The sequence below is a fragment of the Agelaius phoeniceus genome, chromosome 15, assembly GCF_051311805.1.
Source record: "Agelaius phoeniceus isolate bAgePho1 chromosome 15, bAgePho1.hap1, whole genome shotgun sequence".
NCBI lineage: Eukaryota > Metazoa > Chordata > Aves > Passeriformes > Icteridae > Agelaius > Agelaius phoeniceus.
Window position 1 is genome coordinate 10,375,441 of NC_135279.1, and position 17,282 is coordinate 10,392,722.

Below are 17,282 nucleotides of genomic sequence, written 5' to 3' on the forward strand. Positions count from 1 at the left end.
GGAGGAAATGTCCTTTATTTATGCCCTACCCTCAACCCTTCTGATCTTGGGCTGGTTCTGGGGCTGTAGTATCTGTTTGACAGAGCAGTGACACTGCTCCTTGATGTGACTACCTATAGATAGCAATCAAAAAGACAAGTTACAAGGTTTTGTTTGTCTTCTTATGGCATAATATCTTTGCTTTGACTTTCTTGCTGTGCACTAACTAACTGATGGTCTTACAGGTTTCTGTTCAAAATAGATGAATAAATTACCCCTCACGTCCTGCCGAGAATTGCACAAGTGCCTCAGTCAGCAGCTGCTCCTGCCATGGGGTCTGTGCTTGGGGCTGGTTATTTCACCTTTGCCTGCACTGAGCAGCACCTGATTTCTGCACCTGCAGCTTCTTTGTCACACAAGACTTCTGGAAGACAGCTCTAGTCTTCTTCATGGTTTAATCTGTGCCACTCTTCAGGAAACCGCTTGACCTCAGTGACCTCCAGTTTTGCCAGGAAAGGTTTAGATTAGTTATTAGAGTTATTAGAGGAAAGTTATTAATGGAGAGGGTTGTCAAGCCCTGGAACAGGCTGCCCAGCAAAGTGGTGGGGTCACTATTCCTGAAAGGGTTCAAAAAACATGTGAATAGGGTGGACATGGTTTAGTGGTAAATATTGTACTGGTATTGAGTTGACATTTGGGCTTGATGATCTCAGAGGTCTTTTCCAATCTTAACAATTCTATGATTCTAGACCTTAGTGGTTTCCTGTTGCATGGAGAAGGGACATCACTTGCCCCAAGTCCAGCTCCACATTTGTGCCCACAACCTCATGGATGGCTGTCCCCAGGACAGCACTGGCCATGGCTTAATTCATGATTTATGATCATGGTCCCAAGGGAGCTGCAGCACCTCTGTGGAAATTGGCACAGCCATGAGGGTATACACAGAGGCAGCCCTGTCCTCCAGAACTGACCTAGGGCACAGGGCCTCCTGTGATAAATACAGACAAAGAATTTTAAGTACTACCTTGAGACTTACTAGGCCATCTGATTTAAGTATTCTGGCATTTTTCTGACAGGTCAAAGACAAAAGGTATTCTGTAAAGCAGCACTGCACTTGCTCAGAAATGCTGCAACTGAAGTTTTTTAAAGGATTATTATTCACCATGTTTTAGGCAACCCTGTATACACATCATACCCTCTAGCAGTAGCTCTCAAACATCTCCACACTTTTGAACCAATAATTTATATTATGCATCTTGTTATTTCTATGGATAAGCTTGTTCCCCAAATGATCTTGAGGTGAATTAGTCATTTAGTAGAAACAAAGGAACCTGAGCATTGGCATCATTTCGTTGTAGAGGCTCAGACATGGTCTGATGGTGTGGAAAAAGTAGCCCTTGTACCTGTGGATGACCACAGCTCTTCTCCAGTGAAACCCAACCCAATGAAAATGCTTTGTCCTGATTCATATACATCCCTGCATCTGAATGTTACACCATTGTAAAACAAGATACTAGGGGATAAAACTTTAAAGGTTGGTCATAAAAGAGGTAATAAGTGGGGATATACAAAAGGCTGATGGGAAACTTCATTTATTTCCTTGAGTTATGGATGACCCCATAACTCATGAGTGTTAGAGCGAGGTGGACTTGTGAAAGTCATGAAAGGTCATCAATAACAAGTGGAAATAAATGAGTTAGTCTATTGTATTTTCTGTTTGTGTGCATCACTCAGTGATAAATGTGACACCAATATGGGGATGATGAGGCTGGGAGGGAGCCCAGGAGGAGCAGAGCACCCCACAGCAGTGCTGCTGGGACCCCACCCTCCCCAAGACACAGGGCCATCTTCTCAATGAGACCTGAGGACAAAGAAAAGCTTCCAGCTGAAGTAGAAAATAGGCAGGAAAGGTGCCAGCACAGCAAAGAAGGTGATTTGTTGTTCTTGTCCCATAGACAATATGGTCATGGGATGGCACATCCTGTTTTTCTCTTGGGAGGGGGAGCTTCTCTTCAGAGCACATAGAAAAGCTGAGCAAGGATCAAAAGAATCCAGCAATACCAGCTCAGATGACTTATAAGTGTAATGTAACAGCATGAAGGTGCAGAAAGTCTTGAGCTGACATTTCTTGTGGTGTTAGGCTGTTAGTTCAGTGGCTGTGTATTTTAGCCCAGTCCCCAGTCTCCTCTGAGGCTGGTTTTTCAGGTTCAGTGGTAACTTTCCCCCCTCTGCCCTTCTGCAAACCCCACAGGAGCCGTGGCCAAAGCAGAGCGTGACGATCACTGAGCACTCACACCTTGCTCACACTTCAAGAGGAGCAATCCAAGGAGGCAGCTGTGTGTACATGGCTCTTCCACCCATAATGGGATTATAAAGTAATCTCGGAGAGGCTGGAGAGTAACCTTGGGAAATAAGGCATGTGTCTGGTTCTGGTTCAGATATGCTGTGTAACTGCAGCTAAATAACGTCTGTCTCTGCTTCACCTCACCATCTGTAAAGCAAGGATTTTTACATTCTTTCCATAAAGGAATATTACTGGGGAGAGGAAAAAAAAAAAAAACCAGCTATGAATTGTGCAGATATTCTTGTCCTGGTGAGCCAGCCACAGAGCAGTACTCAAATGGAAAGTCACTGGAGGTAACTAAAGAAACAGTATTTTGATGAGTCAGTTAAAGAGCCAACACTCTTCCTTGCTGACAGAGTATTGAACTTCAAAATTTGGTTAGAAGGCACTGTTTTGCTGACAGTACTGTCTTTCAAAGGACATGCAAAATCAACACCTGACCATCTGTAGTCATTTAAGATTCACCCATAAAATTTTTTTGTAATAGAAGGGTTGTTAACCTTGACATCCTGGGCAAATGCCAGCTTCTCCCACTCAGTGTTGATCACCAAGCATAAACAACTCACATCCTCTTCTCTGATGAAATACTCTTTTGAGTTCTTGGACATTGGATACTGTTCATCCCTTAAGCAAGTGCAGGTTTGTGTCACCCATGGCAAGTTGTAGCAAACCATAAAATTCAGTGATGTAATCCAGATAGTCCTGAAGTGAGGCTGCTTTAGACCTGAAGTGTCCCCAAAACTGTGTCCCCAAGATACTGTTCCATGCAGGTTTCTCCCCTCCTGCACAAGTAGTGCCCTGGCAGGTGTGGCAGCCAGGCTTCTCCTTGGAGTGGTCTTCAAGCATGTGCAGGGCTGATGTGCCTGACATTAATGGAGATTGGGAAGAAGGGATCTCTGTGCAACCTGTCAGCAGATAAGGATGCTTTACCCTCTAACACACAGCAAATTCCAGTGAGCAGTTCATTCCCTCTCAGGTGTTGCTGAGAGAAGAAGGAGGAAAATAAAGGTTAACCAAGTGTCCACACCACAGTAGGCAGCATCACAAAAGATCAGCATTTCTGTGCCTCTCTGCATGAAAATATTGGGGAGCAGTGTTGTCTCTGTGTTTGTGCCCTTGGCTTTTCTCCTTCCTTCAATCACTGTCTTCCATAAATTAGGAATAGAGTCCCCATTCAGCCTGAAAGGGGCAGTTCTGCTGCAGTTTATGAATGTTTTGTTTGATTAAACATCTGAAATATATTACTCTGAATCATTAAGAGCCTTTTTTCACAGTTTGTCCCTGACTTCATCCTTGATGTTTGCTGTATCCACATTGCTTTTGATTTACACTGAGTTTTGCTGATTTGCAGTGCATTAAGTGAGACAGTCATATCTTCAGCAGGGGGATTTAAAATTACAGGCATAGCTTTAGGTGGAGCAAAGAACAGGGATGCCTGTGGAAGTCAGCCCTTGGTGCACACCTTGAGGTACCACTGATGCTTTTCATTTTCAGGAATAGGTACAGGCTTCATCCTACACTTTTGTTCCAGCCTGTCTGGAGAGGTTTGTCGAGCATTACCACAACCCTGCTGTGCTCTGAGCCTGTGTAATCCAAGCACTGCTTTGCAGAATGTCTGAGGGATTTTTCCTGAAAAGTTCATCCTGCCCATGGCTGGAGGTGAGGTTTGCCTGACTCATGGCAGGAGCACTGTCATCTCCTTCTTATAATGAAATCAGGGTGGAAAATTACATCCTCCTTGATCTGACCTGGACTAAAAAGCAGCAAGAAGAAACATTTTTTCCCACACTAGTTTATGACTCTTTTGGGGATTTGTCAGTACAGCTCAGGAGTAGGGAGACAAGGTTTGCTCTGCCCAACACAAGTCATTTTCTCTAACTATGCCTTGATTTCTCATTCCATCTTCTGGCTTTGTTGCATATTTTCATTGCAGCTCTCTAGGGCATGAACTGCATTTCTAAAATATTTTTAATATATTTTTGAACACAGCTTTGGTCTGTGAAGCCCTGGCTGTGGTTGGGCCCTTTTTATGTCTGTGGCTCACATGTAGAATCCAAACCAAACCTTGTCAGGCGTCATGTGTGGCACTGTAACAGCATTGGGACTAATAAAATAATAGCTCCATAAATTACCATTAATTGTTTACCAAATTAATAATAACACAGTTGAACCAATTAAAAATGTAGAATTTGATTACTTTGAAGGGGTATAAACCACAAAGGACTATGCATCAATTAAAATACAGCAGAAGGCTTTTCACTGCATGCCCTGCAGGTATGTGTTATATCTGAGTGAATGAATGTCATGTTGTGTTTGTGAAAATCATTTCATTAGCAAAGCCATAATTTACAGAATGGATAATAAATACTGGCATCTACAAGTCAACCACTGATCTTATTAATACTTGTATTGGCTGAGGGGTTTGCACTGGAAAATTTTAACTTTGGCATTACCATTGTGAGCAGTAACTACACTTTAATGTTGATTTCAGTAGTTTTCTTGTCACCAAGGTTTAACTTAAATAAGGTATTTCAAAAGCAATTGGGCCATCAAGGCTGATGTTTTGGCTCTTTATGATGTACTAATTTGTATCTGACATCTGGTGAGTAAATAAATATATTGTAGAGGTTGTTTCTGTGTCTCTTCATAAAGGAGACCCAGAGGAAGGGCTGGTTGGAGCAGGTGAGGAAGGCTCATGTTCAGGCAAGAGCCATCTCTGAGGATGGACACCATTTGACCATTTCTGTGGTATGGTTGTTGTGATGTGCACATGGTCGTGCATTCTGAAGGAATTTCTGGGCTCTTCTTCACATTAAGCATGCGTTATTTCTTGGGAAAACAGAGCATCTGGCTGACAATATTTGTGGTGAGTGCTGTGCTGAAGATCTTAAAAAGAAGCTGTCTCCAGACTCTTGATGTGATGAATACTGTTATTTCTGGTGTTTGGCATATGGTGGCTATGCTGGCAAATAACTTAGCATTAAACAGTCTTTCATTTGGCCCACTGGGTTTCTGGTGTGTTTTAAATTAAATGTATATTTAAAGATTGTGTTGATATTTACTTAATCAACAGTAATTCATTATATATAGTGCACTGTGCATTCCTCAAATGTTCAGTTCGTTGAGCTGATTTTAATTTGTAATCATTAAATGTAAACAAGGCATGTATCTACTGCAATCGGCCTAAAAAGTCAATATTAGCAGCCCTCACCAAAATGGTGAGATCTAGGATCCTGTTCTTTCAGTACTAGAGAAATCTCTGTGCTGTTTGCTTGTATTGGGAGAAGGTGTGGGTAGCACACAGCCATTTAATGTCACACACAAAGAGATAATGAGATACAATTGATGGCAGTTCAGAAAGAAACAATTAAAATATAGGAAAAAATTAAAAGACCATTTTTATAGGGAGAAGGAATGGAAATGTGCCCATTAGAGAGAAGCTGTAGTGGCCCAGTCACTGGAGATGTTCAAGACCAAATGGGATGGAGCTTGGGGCAAGCTGGTCTGGTGAAAGGTGCAGGGAGGGTGGAACTGGATGTTATTTGAGGTCTCTTCCAACCCAAACCATTCTGTGGTTCTATGATTTTAAATACTGTTGGTTGGAAGAGTTGATGAAACACGTGTTGAAGCAGGCTGGTGGTCTGGAGAGCAGAGGTGGGCCCACAGCACAAATGGGGCCAAGCTCTGAGCTACAAACTCAGGTACAGATTGCACAGACTCAGGGAAAAGCTCCTCTGGTTCTGGCAGAGAAATTCCTTTGGTGAGAAGTGGTGGGGGCTGTCCCTGCAGAGGCAGGAGCAGGACCAGGCTATGTTTTGTTCCATCAGCCTCTGCTGGACCTCAGAAGCATCAAATCTGGATGCAAGAGCTCTGCTGGGGCTGTGGGGAAGGGAGAGGGGCAGCAGCTGTCCATGGGATGAATGGTGAGGGCTGTCAGTCACAGTTACAGTCAGTGAGGTGGGGTGACTGAAGCTCAGCGGGAATGGGAGATTTTGGACAGGTCAGAGCTGGGAGCATGCTGAGCAGAAATGAGGCAGAAGGGCTAAAAAGTTCTTTTTGGCAAATAATCCCTCTGTGAGGCCACATAACTCAGCTAAAGCAAACATGTCAAAGGTGCTCACGAGCATTTCTGAAGACGATTTAATGGTGAAGGGTGTTACAGAAAAATCCAGGGAGCAATGAATCATTTCTGCCTTCTGAGCTGCATTTGAATAGTTGAAAATAAGGTTGAGGATATAAGATAAGAAAAATAAAATCGTTGAATAGCTGCTTTCTAACTAAATCCTGTCTGTTCTGTGCAAAGCTGGTGTATGCCAACAGAATGAGAAGGGTGCTGGGCAGCCCAGGTGATGGAGGCTGTCACTGCTCCCCGCTCCTGCAGCCGCTTCCCTTCACAATCAGAATGTTCTTCCAGTGCCAAGGGGTTTTATGTGACATAAGACTTATAAGCCTGAATGATAAAGAACAGCTTCCATAAATCATTTTGCTCTGCAGATGTAAAAGTTTCAAGATGCTGATGTCAGGTTGGTACACAAAGTACAGCTGGCCACATTTTCCCAGCATATCTTGCTTTTCAAGACGCTTTTTAATATGGTAGTCCAGGTGATTTGTTTTTCCAGTTACTTTCAAGGATGCAGAATTTATCATTTTTTTACTGGAATTCAAGTTTCTTGCAGCAGAGGCTTCAAATCTCAGCTTCAAAGTATTTTTGTGTAATTAAATTTCAGTTTTATATGTGGATTTTATCTGTGAACCTCAGAGGGGCTTTAATAAGAAATCCAACATGCTTGTGGGTATTTGTGTGATACCTATTATTATGGTTCCAAGAAATCTTTTCAGACACCTTATTCCTGGAATGTCCTGGAGAGGTTTCATATGGGGGAAATTGAGGCAGAGTAGGGTTTAACTGCCTTGACAAAGATTAAATCTGCTTCTCTTGCTATGACTACAGGCTGACACTCTCTCTGGAGCTCTCTGCAGATATTTCTGCTCCACTGAAGAAGCCACTTTGGTGGCTGTACTTACCCATTTCTTACTGGTCCCTTCCAAACCTTTTGTTGTCCACCTTGATTCCAAATCTTGTCCCAAGGTCCAGCTGCCTGCCCAGCATTGCACTGGAGTTCTGATGAATTAGCCAGCTAAAGGCTCTTCTCTGCACAGAAGGGTTCAAGCAGGACAAAACCTGCCCACAAAAAACAATGCTGTGTTTCTGCTGGTAGCAGGAAACCAGGGATTTTCTTTAGGAACTGTACTTTGCTTTCTGCTTTCCCTGCACCATCCTCTCCAGAAAGAAATGTCATTGAATTACCTGGCTCTTTGCTGTTCTTCTGCACATTCCTGACTTTCTCCTTAACTTCAGTCAGGTGGTTCTGAATAAGGGAAGGACGTGGTGAGAGTGCTGATGCCAAAGTTTTTACCAACTAATGTGTTTAGAAAATGCAAGATGTTAGCTGGGTAAATGTTGCTGCAGAGCAACCTTGATGTGACCTTGCAGGATCCCCACTGGCCAAATTTGTGCTGTTTGTGCCATCTCCAGATTGGTACATCACTGCAGCACACATTGAACTGGTCACCTTCCAGGGCAGGACCAGCAGCTCCTCAGGATGAGAAGAAATGCATCACAGCTGGTTTGGGTTGGAAGGATCCTCAGAGATCATCCAGTTCCAACCCCTCTGCCATGGCAGGGACATGTGCCACTAGACCAGGTTACTCCAAGCCCCAGCCAACCTGAAGTATGTCAGGTTGTGTCTTGGAATTGGCAGGAGCACAGGAGAGCAGAGTCCTTGCATTTATTAAGCATCCTGAATGTAGCTTTAGTCAGGAAATATGCAAAATCCAGATAATCACCGTAGCTGAATTTGCAGTCATCCATAGAAAGCAATGAAAACTCCATGAAAAACATTACTAATGCCTATTTACAACTCCAAAGGTGTGCTTGCTCTGATTTGGTTGTTTAGGAGCACAATCAATATGGGAATGTGAAAGAAACATGCATACTTGATTTTAAATGCTTGGGATTTTTTTTTACAAACCCTTAGTCTGAGGTTTCGAAGAAGTGCAAGGTTAGTTTCTAGAATCCTTGTTTCCTGATTCATCCATTTTTTCCGTGTATTACATTCATTGCAAAATGCTGGCCAGGAACTCAAAGGAAAATGGACAGAGAGTGAAATATCAGAGTAGTTTGATAAGGCCATTTTTGATGACTCAGGGGTTGTAAATTATATGTGAATGTTTCTTGATCGCCAAATGTCCCATGGCCTGACTTGTCTCTATATTTGAAGTAATTTCTGTACACATCCTAGTGGTTCCCATGAGTCATGTTGAACTTAATGTTCTGACAGTATTTCCATGATAAACCCTAGGGGTTTATAGAGCATCCATAAAAATTCACCCGAGGGAGAAACTTGGTGTGCCACATCCTCCACTAGAAGCTATCATCTTCTGCCTTAAATCAGGTATAAATCAATTCAGATGTTGTAACTTAGAAAAGTTACAAAAATAAGTTTAGTGGTTTTGTATCTTTTTTTTTTCTGAAACTCTGAAATACCATCGTTTAAATATAGATAGTGGCTGTTCAAAGTCTCATTGTTTTGACAGAACTTGCCTGTGCTAAAGACTTCCCAGTCTCAAAGCTAAGGAATTTCTGGATTTGGAGAAACTTTTTAACTCCTAAAAATGCTGAAATAAACCTTCTAAAAGAGACAACTATTGCTTTTGTGGCAATGAAACAACTGATGCTAATTGTGTCTTACAGTCCCAGTAGGATAGAAAATGTGAAACTCAGAGAGCAGCTGCAACACTTCACATCTGTCCCCAAAAATTCATAATGTTCTTTATTTTTTGGTGGGGTCAGTGAGTGGTTTTAATTCTGCTCTCCCACAGATATTTGGAAAGAGGCAGAGGAGGACCCTGTAGTGTGATTTTTAACTGTTTTTAAGAATGAGACAAGTCTTTTGAGTCTCGTGTTAAACTGGTGTGAACAGAGAAGCTGTGCCTGCCCCATCCCTGGAAGTGTTCAAGGCCAGGTTGTATGGGGCTTGGAACAACCTGGGATAGTGGAAGGTGGAATGAGGTGAACTTTAAAGTCCCTTCCAACTAAAACCATTCTGTGATTCTATGACTCCCTGAAGGAATTCTGAGAGCCAGTTAAACCATTAGCAATTTTACTTTTCAGATTAATAAAGTGGCTGGGGAAATGCATGGCTGCTGCAATCTCAGCAGGATGCTCTTGGTACAACATGGGAATATTTTATCAGAAATTAATCATATCAACATTGCTCTCAATCTGTGGGAAATAGGAATTTAAAATAAAAACAAATGCTTTTATGTAAACTTTTTTCTAAAATAGACTACTTATGCCTATTTACATAATGAATCCATCACTACCCTCAGGAGATTAGATAATTAAGCACTGAACAACTTATATTTATTCATGTACTTTCAAGAATGAATTAATTATCCCTTCCTGCACAAACTCAATGTTCTCCTTCTGATTAGTAGCAGGAGGACAGTGATGGGACTTTGTGATGGAAAGTGTGTTGCTTGTTTCCTTTAAAAAAAGGAAAACAAATTGATCATTAGGATAAAGTACATAAAAAAGCTGTGTTTGGTTAAAAGTCAATATAAACAGTTTTTAGCAAATTTATTAGCAATGTGAATATGCTTCATACAGATGCATATGAGAGAACTGGACTTCTTTTCTTAAATATGTATCATTTTTGGGAGGACTTTGTGTGTAATTTAGATAATTGTTGAAGCAGCTGTCTGAACAGTTTGGCTCTCCAGATGTGACATTTCCAGTGCAGGTGGCTCAGAATCACTCACCTGAAGATTCTCTCTTCCCAGTTCTTGGGAGAGATCACCAAGCCAGGCAGGGTGACCCAGGGTCCCAGGTGGGCTCAGAGGGGGTTGAGGGACCCTCTCAGACATGGCAGCAGCCTCCAAATCTCAGGTTCAGGAGATCTGAATTGAGCCTCAGATGGTCTCAAATCCAGCTGCTGGAAATGGTGCTCATCTTCCCCTGGGCGTTCCTTCAGTCCTCCAGAGAGGAACATGCAGGTATTTCACAGAAACAGGACAGTGTGGTCTCTGTGAAGTCCTAATCCCCTTAGAAACTGGCCCAAACTCTGACATTAAATATTTTTTTCAAATTATGCTTTATTTTCTGTGGCATATCCTCATTATATAAATAATCAACTGCTCTGAGCAGCTTGATCTAGTGGAAGTTGTTTCTGCCTGTGGGAAGGGGTTGACAAGATGAGCTTTGAAGATCTATTCCAACCCAAACCATTCTGTGAAATGTTATCAATAGCATTTTATGGACACAGCTGCTGAAGAAAAGTAAAAGGTATTATAATATTTAATTATTTCAACAGCTGTTTTTCTCTTACATTTGTTCAAAGTTGCAGTGACATTAGATAGGGATGAGAGGCAGTGTCTTTACCACCACAGCAGAGCTGAGTGTCATGGGGACTTGCACACATTTATTTTGAATTCCACAACAAGATGGGGTTTAGTTTCAATTGTAAGGTTGGGATCTACCTTGGGGAGTCATAGCCTGTGGCCATCAAGAGTAATGACAGAAGAGTGTTTCAGGTAAATTCTGCTAGATATATAATTATGCCTTTTTATGACTTAAAAAACAGCATTAGTAATTTAGTAGAGAATTTACCATAAAATGTTTTCTGAAGTGGCCCACAAAAAGTCCTGAGGATTTATAAATTACATTAAGAACCTGAATTATTGCAGCTACAAAATAAAGCTGAGATATGAACATTTCTACTCAGCTTTAAAATCATTTTCTTGTTCACATTAATTAAGCTTGCAATCCTTAGAGGTTCGTCTTTTTGAGGGACACCAAGCTCCTGAGATGTCCCACAGTGGCAGCTGGGCAGTGCTGGGTCACACCAAGGGTGGCCAGAGGCAGAGCCAGCTCCTGGTGGTGTTCTTCACAGGTTATAAAGCCAGAAACCTCATCCCAGTCACCTGCACTGAACTGATGTGGGAGCTGTCGGAATGCTCTGGGTTCATTAATTGTGAACTACTTTAATCATGTTCATTAACAACTCTAAGCTCGTTAATTAATAACATAAACAATTTTAGTAGCATGACTGGCTTTCCTCTAATTCTAAGTTGGTGTTCAGAAAATGGAGTTCTTTTCACTGGGTGATGGATAATCCTTTCACCTGACTCTGGGCAGGTGAGAAGATGTCAAATGTGTCTGGGTAAGACCAGCTTGTTGAACCTTAATGACCAGCAAAATGTGATGGCATGGCAATGTTTCTTCTGGAGATAATCCTAAAAACAGCCAGTGGAAGAGGTGTGCAAAAGCATGCAAACCCAGGGTAATCTGTGTACTGAGGTTGTTAATAATTCATTTATTTGGTCTATAGAGTAGGGTAGAAACTAAATCAGATCCTAATATGAGCAATTTATAAGCATATTATACAATGTTGTACAGATTCAGACTCAGTGTGAATCATCTTCATTGCTTTTAGCCTCTCCCTGCTGTGACTAAGCAGATGACATCCCATCCCAGTGTGTCCCCACATCCCATCCCAGTGTGTCCCCACATCCCATCCCAGTGTGTCCCCAACAGCATCACCAGAGTCCCTCCTTGGCTGGCCAAACTTCAGCTTCACTTTCATGTTTAGAAATGCATCTCACAAATAACGCAGTCATTTTAAAATCAATTCACTGCAGTTGGCTCAGCTTTAAGAGGGTCTAAAATTTCTCCAAACTCTATGCAGAGCCAAATACATCTCATCAAAATTATTGGAGAAAAGAGTAATTATAAAAGGTATATCCTGTTTTTAACTATGTTCTATTATTGTTTTTTGTTTTTGGAATTCAGTTAGCTCCTCACCTGAGAATGTGTTCAGCTAGAGAACTCTTTTATCTGTTGAAACAAATGCTAAAATCACCACTGACCTTCATAGCCACAAGGCAATAAACAGATTTTACTAATGCAGTGCATAAACACAGCTGCAGGACTTGGGGAATTAAGTAGACACTAAAGTTTCCATCCCATTAAATCACCCCTGACTTGAACCATTGCTGGAGAAACACGATGTATTTAGGGCTGTGTTACCCATGCTTCAGTTCACAAACAACAGGTCTCTGCATTAATTTGGGGGCAAGAATCAGTGCTGGAGACTTTCTTTGAAAGTCATTCTCCTGTTGAACATCAAACAAGGCTGTGTTTTGGTTCATTGTCTCCCTTCTGAGGATGAGTTACAGGATTTAAAAAGTATTGCCTTGTCTCATAAGCATGATCTAAGCAATAGAAGAGTAGATTAAATATTATGGGGAAATTCTTCCCTGTAAGGGTGGTGAGGCCTTGGTACAGGATTCCCAGAGAAGGTGTGGATGCCCCATACCTGGAAATGTTCCATTCCAGGCTGGAGGGGCACTGAGCAACCTGTTCTTGTGGAAGGTGTCCCTGACCGCAGCAAGGCATTGGAGTGAGATGATCTTCCAACCCAAGCCATTCTGCAATTCTATGAGACTCTGTTTCAGCAAGGCAAGATGTCCATGAACAACTGTAGCAATGATTGAAGGTGGCAACAATGCATTGAAGTGTGTATTTTCTTTAGATTTAAGGGAAGAGATCTAATTAATTATATTAAGCACTATTTAAAGTGTGAAATCTGTTTCTGTAGGTAGTGCAGCATAAGCAAAGGCAGGTGCCCAACATCACCAGGTAAATTATCTCCATGCCATGCTACATCAGTGAGGTTTTCTCCATAAATGTTCATTCCAGGCTGCTCCCTGTAATGACCTCAATTATACATGTCTTCATTGTGAAATTATGATTGCCTTTGGTGGGCTGCAAATGACAGCAGAGAAAAAGATTTCCGTGATAAACCAGCACAACAGGTAATACCTGCTGCATTAGTATGCAGAGCTTGTGAACTCTGTGTAACTCCAGCTTAGCACCTTAAATAACACTGGAGAGGAGGGACAGAGGAAAATGTTCAGCCAGCAAACTGGCTTTTAGAATTCCTTCAGGGAGTTTAGTGGTTTTGTATCTTTTTTTTTCGGAAACTCTGAAATACCATCGTTTAAATATAGATAGTGGCTGTTCAAAGTCTCATTGTTTTGACAGAACTTGCCTGTGCTAAAGACTTCCCAGTCTCAAAGCTAAGGAATTTCTGGATTTGGAGAAACTTTTTAACTCCTAAAAATGCTGAAATAAACCTTCTAAAAGAGACAACTATTGCTTTTGTGGCAATGAAACAACTGATGCTAATTGTGTCTTACAGTCCCAGTAGGATAGAAAATGTGAAACTCAGAGAGCAGCTGCAACACTTCACATCTGTCCCCAAAAATTCATAATGTTCTTTATTTTTTGGTGGGGTCAGTGAGAGGTTTAATTAATCTTGACACTTTTTTCCAAGGAAAGGAATTACTAAGATTTCACATTCTCACATGTCACCATGGGACCTGATATTGCAAGAAATTTAATATAAGACCATCAAGATGGTGACAGCTGGGTCACCAAAGGTGCTCAGTGCTTCAGGCTGAATATCATACCAGGCAGGAAAGGTGGGAGAGGATGGACAAGAGTGGTCCCTCCCCTGAATAACCCCTTGGCACTAACCCCCAGCATGCAGGGAGGGATTCCTTACCCTCCTGAATAAGGGTCTGGAGATGGCACTGCCCTAATTCCTGAACCACAAGGTGTTCAGGCACTGAGCTGCTGCCATCACCAGTGGAGAGTTTGTGGTGTCCTGGTTGCCTTTCACTGACCTTGATTTTGTTCCACATTTGGTGTCCTTCATCTACATGATCAGGGATTAGTCCCAGTCCTCTGATACACAGGCACATCCTTACAGCAATTCCTTTTTAAAGGGATCCTTACAAAGGCTTTACCCCTGTCTGGAACCATTAAAAATTGAGTGAAGAATGATAGCATCCCATTCTCTGATGATAGTATCTCTCTCTGATGGCAGAATAGTTGGCAGGAACTTCTTTCAAGCTGGAATAAGCTGAGGAGCTTCTTCAGCTGAAATCCCAGAGTATCAGGTTTGACACAACTTGGTAACTATGGTCAGCAACAACTGATACTGGTTGAACCTGTGGAATGTAGAATGCATGCCTCATCCTGCAGGATTTCCAAATGAACATAACATTGCTTGATTTTAGTACCAAATTCTATCCCAGCTTGTTTTCTTCTGCAAATGAGCACCCTTTGAATATTGCCTATTTGTTCTGTTCAGTTTTATACCCATGGTAAAAATCCTTTTATCTCCTAAAGGTTTTTAAAAATAAAATGAACAGTGTTCGATACTTAATCTAGAAGCTCTACACAAAATCATTATGGTGACTTGAATAATTTTTGCACATAAACCAACAGCAGCAGTGTCTAAGCTCTATAACTTAATACAATATTGAGTCTTTTAAGAGTTTTAAAAAGCTCAGCCCTCACATCATCTTAGGGAATCCTGTTTCCTCTCCAATACACCTACTTGTGTAAGGAAATCTTTTTCTATTGAAAACAAAAAAGCAATAACTGAAACCACACAAAATAATTCTGTATTAGTAGAAAGGCTTTTAGATGTTAATTAGAGTCCCTCAAATGTACTGGTAATAAGATGCTGTCAAATATACTCCATAGAAATACTCTAAAAAGGAGTGTGTTTGTATTGTTAAAGTGGTCTGTGCTAATTACATGCTTTAACATAAAAAACTCATCTCTTGGCCTCATATGGTTCATCCAAGAATGGCAGCTGTGCAAGGTGTCTTCTTAATTAAACCTTAATGTATTTTTCATTACTGCTTCTAAAAAGCAAAATCCAAAGCCTCTTTAGCAATTGTTTGCAAGATGGGCAGGAAGCCTTAAATTCCACTGCAAGAGAGCACTGAAAAACCATTGCTGAAGAAGGAGCTTATGGAAGCCCAGCATGTGCCAGGGAACTCAAGGCACCATGAAAAACAGCAGAGGCAATTAAGGAAAACAGCACTAAGATGAAAAAACAATTCTCTTGTAAATGAATGGCCCTCTATTTCATTTCTCCTCAAGAGGAGATGTCCTCATTAGCCCTACTGCATGCTACAAATTATTGTAATTATCAGTTCTTTATCCTGTCAAGTGCACTCCAAATATTTTATTCATTAAAAGAAGCTCTTCATTATGTAGAAAATAACTACATTATTAGCCCCTATGTGCTGTTTCCATGCTTCAGGCAGCTGGATGAGGGTGGTGGGATGAGCTCTCCATCCCTGGAAGTGTTCAAGCCAGATTGGATGGGGCTTGGAGCAGCCTGGTCAAGTGAAAGACGTCCCTGCCCATGGCAGGGGTTGCAAAGATGGCCATTAATGTCCCTTCCAGCCCAAACCATTCATGGTTCCCTGGGACATCTCTCTTCCTATGGCCCACTGCCCCTGAGTTGCCACATCCCTGATTTCTTCCAGCAGGTCCCTAAAGGCAGTGTGATTTACTCACATGTTATGTCTTCCCAGCTTAGTTGCTAGCCTGTTCAGTGATCTTAAATGGGTAATGTTGTCTTCCCAATATTCCTTCATCTCCCCTTTTGATTTTTAAGGTTTGATGGTCAGACTGTGTCAGTCTTCTCATGTAATGCCTCTGGGAGCCACCATAACACAAATAGTAGCACCACATTGGTCAAACATTCCTTATTTTGATCAACCATCTATCAAAACTGCAGTTACCTTTTATTTAGAACAGCTTGTACTCTTCCTGAAATAGCACTGGGAATTTTAAGTGAGAGGAGTGCTCACAGCTGGCAGACACACCAATGCTGTATGGACCCTGCAGCCCAAAGTCAGCCTCAGATACACAGTGGTGAACACTTTGTGGCACGTTAGCTTCTCACTTAGGTGGAAGAAGCAGAAGAGAAGGGGTGCTGAGCTGTTGGAGTGTGTTTTCACAAGCAGGTTTTGCACTAATTCTTCACAATCAGTTGCTATACCAGAGCACTGAGTCTGTCCAGGCTGCCCAAGGCTGCTGAAATACACTGAATATTTTAGTGACAGATTTAAGAGGTTTGCTACTCAAGAGATGTTAAAGCAATTTTTTGATTAGATAATATGTGAAAAGGTGGAAAATTGTGCTTGCAAGTGTCAATACAGGGTGGGGTTTTTTTCATTTTTATTCCATGCAAGTGACATTTAGATCTTGTGTGGGATGTAATGACAGAGTTGTGAGGTAAGTGGACAGGATGAAGAGTAACTTTACAAGTTGATGGGAGGGAGTAACCTGACCCCTCTCTGTCATTTTACAGTGTCACCACTGCTTGAAGGGGTTTTTTTTTCCCAAAGCACCTGGCCTTGGGTGAGGCAGCATCAGTCTCTTTCATCTATGTTTTACTGCTGTTGTCACCAGTGGACATGAGGAAGGAGGAACCTTAGTGCTGGGAGAGGTTGTTTCATTCCCCAGCCCAGGTTTTGGAGTTGGCTGAAGCAAAGTAACACCAGCTGTGAACATTCCCTGTTCCTCTCAATGGGCCACTGCCTTGAAAGACAAGTCTTCATAATTTACATGCAATACAGTTTACTTATTGCAGAGCTTTGGAATGAGAGGAAGCAAAAGCCATGCTGTGAATTACAAAGCTGTGGCTAGGGGAGCTTGGACAATATGGCCTGACTGCCCAGGCACTGTCACTGCTGCCAAAAGGCCACATAAAGGCAATCTGCAGCCAGGGTAGTTCTGGTATCACATCTGACCTTTCTGTGTGACCACACATGGCAAAAGATGCAGCCACAACTGATGTCAGTGGCCAGAAGGAAATGATGTGACATAGTGTGGTTTCAGAGAGATGGCAGAAGTTTCTTTTGTGTGGCACACTTAAGTCAAAATAACTAGGATTTTTATTTAAATAAAATATTAGAAAGCTTTTATATTTTAGGAAATCAGATGCCATATGTAGCTGTGTTTGGTAAACAAGTTTTCAAGCTTGGTAACTTCCAGTGTTTGGGCAATTTGAAACTAGGTTTA

General features: G+C 41.7%; 1 protein-coding gene across 5 annotated transcripts in view; it reads left to right on the forward strand.

Moving 5' to 3' along the window:
• FSTL4 (follistatin like 4) overlaps nt 1-17,282 on the forward strand; it is a 206,673-nt gene that overhangs the window by 152,439 nt on the left and 36,952 nt on the right. The gene's annotated exons all lie outside the window — the stretch shown is intronic.